This window comes from Lampris incognitus, chromosome 9, assembly GCF_029633865.1.
Source record: "Lampris incognitus isolate fLamInc1 chromosome 9, fLamInc1.hap2, whole genome shotgun sequence".
In the NCBI taxonomy this organism is placed as follows: domain Eukaryota; kingdom Metazoa; phylum Chordata; class Actinopteri; order Lampriformes; family Lampridae; genus Lampris; species Lampris incognitus.
The window spans coordinates 51,632,323-51,638,681 of record NC_079219.1 but is presented as its reverse complement, the minus strand read 5'-3'; the positions used below and the strand labels follow the sequence as shown (position 1 = coordinate 51,638,681).

The 6,359-nt window shown below is 49.4% G+C and overlaps 1 protein-coding gene across 1 annotated transcript in view; it reads right to left on the bottom strand.

Annotated features, from left to right (window-relative positions):
- Nucleotides 1-5,546, bottom strand: part of tnfaip8l2b (tumor necrosis factor, alpha-induced protein 8-like 2b) — a 10,451-nt gene extending 4,905 nt beyond the window's left edge. The window contains exon 1 of the mRNA XM_056285647.1: nucleotides 5,313-5,546. The gene's annotated coding sequence lies outside the window, so the exon portion shown is untranslated. The remainder of the gene's footprint in view (nucleotides 1-5,312) is intronic.
- Between the last annotated feature and the right edge of the window lie 813 nt (nucleotides 5,547-6,359).

Here is a 6,359-nt window from a genome sequence, read left to right as displayed (position 1 = left end):
CTGTGGAGTGGCAGACTGGGGTGGTGGTTCCCATCAAAAAGGGGGGCTGGAGGATGTGCTCCAATTATCGGGGCATCACATTGCTCAGCCTCTCTGGGAAAGTCTACTCTAGGTTGCTCGAAAGGAGGCTCCGACCGATTGTCGAACCTCAGATCCAGGAGGAACAATGCGGATTGCGTCCTGGCTGTGGAACAACAGACCAACTCTTTACCCTTGCGGAAGTGCTGAGGGGGGCATGGGAGTTTGACCAGCCAGTCTACATGTGTTTTGTGGACTTGTAGAAGGCTTATGACTGTGTACCCCGGGGCACTCTGTGGGGGGTACTGCGGGGGTACCGGGGCAGTTGCTACAAGCCATCCGGTCCTTGTATAACCAAAGTGAGAGCTGTGTCCGCATTCTTAGCACAAAGTCAAACACGTTTTCGGTGGGTGTCGGACTCCGCCAAGGTTGTCCCTTGTCTCCGATTCTGTTTGTGATATTCATGGACAGGATCTCAAGGCGCAGCCCAGGTGAGGAGTGTGTCCATTTTGGGAACCTCAGAATTGCATCTCTGCTCTTTGCAGATGATGTGGTTTTGTTGGCTTCATCAGAACACGACCTCTAGTGTGCACTGGGGCGGTTTGCAGCTGAGTGTGTAATGGCTGGGATGAGAGTCAGCACCTCCAAGTCGGAGGCCATGGTTCTCTACCGGAAAATGGTGGATTGCTCCCTCCGGGTTGGGGATGAGTTGTTGCCTCAAGTGATGGAGTTCAAGTATCTCGGGGTCTTGTTCATGAATGAGGGTAGGATAGAGCGGGAGATTGACAGGTGGATTGGTGCAGCATCAGCAGTAATGTGGACATTGTACCAGACCGTTGTGGTGAAGAGGGAGCTGAGCCAGAAGGTAAAGCTCTCATGTTACCAGTCAATCTTCGTTCCAACCCTCACCTATGGTCATGAGCTTTGGGTAGTGACCGAAAGGGTGAGATTGCGGATACAAGCGGCTGAAATTAGTTTCCTCCGTAGGGTGTCTGGGCTCAGCTTTAGGGATAGGGTGAGGAGCTTGGACATCCAGAGGGAGCTCGGAGTAGAGCCGTTGCTCCTTCGCATCGAAAGGAGCCAGTTGAGTTGGTTCGGACATTTGATTAGGTTGCCTCCACGGCGCCTTCCTTTGGAGGTTTACCGGGCACGGCCAACTGGGAGGAGACCCCGGGGTAGACACAGAACTCGCTGGAGGGACTACATGTCCAGTCTGGCCTGGGAACGCCTTGGGATCCCCCAGGAGGAGCTGGAGGGCGTTGCTAGGGGAGAGGGACGTATGGAGTGCCCTACTTAGCTTGCTGCCACCGTAACCCCACCCCGGAGAAGTGGCTGAAGATGAGATGAGATGAGAGATGGTACCCTGTGAGGGCACAGAACCAATAGTGGTCGTTGTTAACCCGGGTCTCGACCGACCCCGTATGGTCTTATCAAGCCACATACTGATTTGGCAAAGTTTCATGTCGGGTGCCCTTCCTTTTTTTTGTGGATTTTTTTTCAATTTTTTTCCCTCCCCAGTTGTACTTGGCCAAATTACCCCACTCTTCCAAGCCGTCCCAGTCGCTGCTCCACCCCGTCTGCCGATCCGGGGAGGGCTGCAGACTACCACATGTCTCCTCCTACATATGTGGAGTCACCAGCTGCTTCTTTTCCCCTGACAGTGAGGAGTTTCACCAGGGGGACGTAGCATATGGGAGGATCACGCTATTCCTCCCAGTTCCCCCTCCCCCCTGAACAGGCGCCCCGACTGACCAGAGGAGGTGCTAGTGCAGCGACCAGGACACATACCCACATCCGGCTTCCCACCTGCAGACAGGGCCAGTTGTGTCTGCAGGGACGCCCAACCAAGCCGGAGCTAACACAGGGATTCGAACCGGTGATCCCTGTGTTGGTAGGCAACAGAATAGACCACCACGCTATCCGGACAACCCTCCTGTCAGATGCCCTTCCTGACACAACCACTAAGGTAAAGTGCTGGAAGCCATCCCAGTATTCTTGGACTTGCACCCATGCCTGTCGCCCGTTATGAATCACCAGTAACAATTTACAACAAAACGAAAGAAAATGTGAGCCAGCCGTGCTCACAGCCATGCCATGCTAATAGGCAGCACTGACTGATTTCCCCACCCCAGTCACGACCTCCATCATAAGCAAACAGCCACTTTCCAGGACGGCCCAGCAGGTTCCTTATTACACGCACAACCATTCGTTCTGACCAAGTCTCGCATTTGCTCCCTCACAAACAGCCCCTGGCTCGCAGTGGGGTATTGAAGAACATTCATTAGATTAATTCCCCTTTACGGTGATAATGGAAGTGGAGCAGCGTGATAGCTATTTCAGAGTCGCGTCCCAATTTAATTTATTTGCTAAAAAGACTGCTGGGCTTCGGCCCATATTCCTCACAGTGAAGAATGGATCCACAGCTGGAGGCGGGTGGGCATTTGGGCCCGCACACAGCAGAATTACCGGCACAGTTGATTTGATTCCGACACATGAGGAGGGGCTGTCGTGGCTCAGAGCGGTGAGACATCTCTGTCATCAACACAGCGCCGAAAAACACTGGGTAATGGATGCTGTTGAGTCAGACGGTGTTCAGCCAGGATGCTTTAAATGTCAAGCTTCCAGACTTCATGTACAGATGGTGTTGGAGGGTGCCTCCGAGCCATTGACATCCACCACCGGAGAGGATACGTTACCTTTCAAGAGGTGGTGTTGTTTTTTTTTTTCCATTCCCAAACCATTGTAAGAAAAGATAAACACGCGTGTGCTCTGTGGGTTTTCCCCCCCGTCACCAGCAGCAAAACAGCAACACAGTAGGAGTCATAACCGTCTTCTGTTCCAGTCTTCTGCAGTGATTCGGTCTCCAGTGATCAGACTGCGCTCCAGAGCTGATGGCTGATGGATGGTCTGAATAGAGAACGCTGATTGGTGGATTGCAGGCAGGTAGGCCCGGCGTGCAGCAGGAGTAAATATTTGGCATTCCACAGAGGCCTTCAGCAGGAGGCCTGAAGGCCTCAGTGTGCATGTGTTCACACACATGCACAAGTTTGTGACTGGTTAACAATATTTTGTTTGTGTGTATGTGAATGCAGAGATGCTTGTAACTGAGTAAACGAGTGATTTTTTTTGGTAACACGTTCTATGAAGCTTGCATGTATAACACCCTATAAGCTTCTATAACGCCTTATAAGTGTAGCTATAAGGCATTGTAAGATTCATTATAACCATGTATACACCCTCACAACACCTCATAACCACTTTTATGATACATTATGTCAATTTAAAAGGGATTTATGCATTATAAATATGTCATCATTAGCCTGTTTATCTGTCAATTGTCATAATGCATCATAGCCAACTTGTTTTGGCTATGAACTTTTGCTGAAGTTTGGTAGAGATGCATAATGAAACTTCAGTGCTATTTCCCAGTCTTCAGCCATAGCCGTTAGTCATTGTACACATTATAGGAAAGTATGGGCGTTATAGATGCAATAGATGAGTTATAGATGGTTATAGGGCATTATAGATGCAAGCTTCATAGAAAGTGTTACCGATTTTTTTTTTGTTGTTGTTGAGGGAAATGATGCTCATGCGTGGATCCGTGTGCCCAAGATGACCCATCTCTGTGTGAAGGTAGGTCTTCTGGACCCTTCCTAGTTTGACACGGGGGAGTCCTCTTTGAATTGGCCCCAACAATGCACGCTTGTTCAGCCATTATTAAAGTGTAATGAAGGTATCGTTACAACATGCCTCACAAACATCCGTTTAGCTTTGTCGTACCCACACCCCTCCCCAAACCACGGAACAACGACAACCTTCTAGAAAAACACACACACACACACACACACACAGAAAAGCCACGAGTGTGAAAACGAGGAGGCCGGTCCCGAAACTGCCTGACTGAACGGAAAGGGTGGATGTTCTGCAGAGAAAAAAAAAGGTGCACAAACGTGTTGAATTCCCCCCTCTGACATGCAGGACATGTGCCAAGACGGGCGGTAAGTAGCCAAAGTGTACAACAACAATGCAATTAATAATAAAACAGTGAAACAACACAGCTGTTGTCATCCCCTTAGAAGTGTGTGTTGTGTGCAGCTTTAGGTGGAGGCGACGCCTCTTGTGCGAATTTGTGTGCATGAAGTCTGCCTTCATGGGTTACACTCCTTTTTAAGAGGACATCCGTCTTGGTTTTGACATTGGTCAGTCAACACTTCACAGCACAAACTCAGGATGGCATGGATTTACTTTGTGCTTTATAACCTCCTGTTCCCCATGAGATGTTGTACCTTCTGTTCAGATGAGTCACCTTGGTAGACCTCTTTCTGACAGATGAATTGAAATGAGATGAAGTTCGGACCAGACACATGATGCGAATTCTCTTAAAACATTAGCCAACCTTCCTGAATGTTGCTCAAAACCTACCAGCCATCTGTAACGGCTCAAAGGGGAAGTGAAACAGACGGCTGTTGATTTCGTGGCTTGGAGTCACCCGAGTAGGCCTCACAACCTGTCCTCCTTGCCAGGGCACCCAGAAGCTGCACGACTCAACATCCTTCCCTCATCTATGCTGTGATTTAGTGAGTCTGTAAAAGGTGGAGGTTCACGTCTCTGATGCTCCCATAGAGTGGGTGTTGCGAGGGTCACTGTTTAGGAGACCTGCACCTGTGCCGGGGTGATTAAAACTCCCCTTTGACTTGTCTTCTGGTGTTGTCTGGGCTCCGACTGGTCCTGAGTAAACCGTCCTCTAATCTGACTGGTCCCTGACCTTATGATCTACAGTCACATTTCCCATTAGCGCCACATGTCACATTGCAAGCCGTCATGGTCTGTGGCTGACGCGCTACTGAGAACACCCAAAACTCCACGGGTGGACGCCGGGACAGTCCACAGTTTTAGGGGCTTGGGTTAAGCAACGTCTAGCGGGCACGGCTAGTATGTTGAGCTGTACAGCCGTGTATGCAGCCGTTACTTGTCCCAGCATGACTGCAAGCCTGAAATCCCCCATTCCCACCCCCACCCCGAGACGAGGAAGTGAAGAGAGGGCACACACACACACACACACACACACACACACACACACACACACACACACACACTCATTCAGTTGTTTCAGTCATCCTTCTACCGAGTCGGTCTCATTCAGGCCTTAATACAGGTTATTCCCGTACACCTCAAGGCAGAAGAACAGCCCTACCGTGTTTTTAGTCTGATGTCTAGATAGCACCTACAGACATGTGGGCCGCGCTCATACTGTCGCTGCAGCCCCATGGAGGCATCAGGGGAGAGGGTCTTACCTGTGGTGTGTTCGGTCTCCCAGCCGCCTCCTCTGTCAGATTTCTCTCTTTCCGTCTCTGCACGTGTTTCAGGTTGACAGTGCAGGCTGTTTGTTTTAAGGAGATCCCTTCATGTTTACCATGAGGAAAACCAGAAATGCTCCCCCCCCCCAAAGTAGAGTCAGCCCTCCCGCGGTGCCTGTATCAGTGCTCACCAGCCTGTCTCAAGGTAGTGCTGAGTTGTACTTCCTTGAGGAACCAAACTGCTGCGACACACCCCTCGCTCTGTCTGTCTCCACTCCTCTGTTTCCTTCTCCAATTCAAATTCAAACTCTTCAAAACCACAGTATCGCTCTCTCTCTCTCTCTCTCGCTCGTCCTTCCTCCTCAGACTTTGGCACTCCCTCCCTCTCTCGCTCTCTCGCTCTCTCTCTCTAACTCTATATGCTGACACTGCGCCCCTGCTTGTTCTGACAAGTGAAAACCACTGAAAGAATTTAGCAATAATCCAGTGATGCAGCCATTTGAAAAGGGAGAGGCTTAACCCTTTTTTTGTGTTCACCTTCGCTGGAATGCAGTTCCTGTCAGTGCTGAGCACCACGGCCCTCCCCGCGTCTCTATCTCCAATAGTGAACACCCATACGACTCTAGGCATTAATCGCTCTCTGTCTCTCTGTCTCTCTCTCTCTCCCACCCAAGTGGACACACGTGCACACGCGTGCATGTCCACTTTCTCTGAATCACTGCTCTCGTCCAGCGCACAACTGTGTTGAAGAAGATAAACTTAAATTGTGACCCAATAAACAACTTTTTTTTTTTGCAAGATTTTTCTTTGTTTTGATTTTTATTCCTGGGTTGATTTTGGCAAAAATAAATAAATAGATAAATAAATAAATAAATACAATCTGCACCAGAACGACCAAGGCCGTCATTTTGACGGTTTTTGGATTTTCAAAGTTTAATAACTTCGTAAAAAGAAGGAAAGAAACATACCTGCCGCTCACCGAATGCCCCTGAAATTGCATACATTCGCATTAAAACGAGTTTTAGATTAATCGCACAAAAAAGT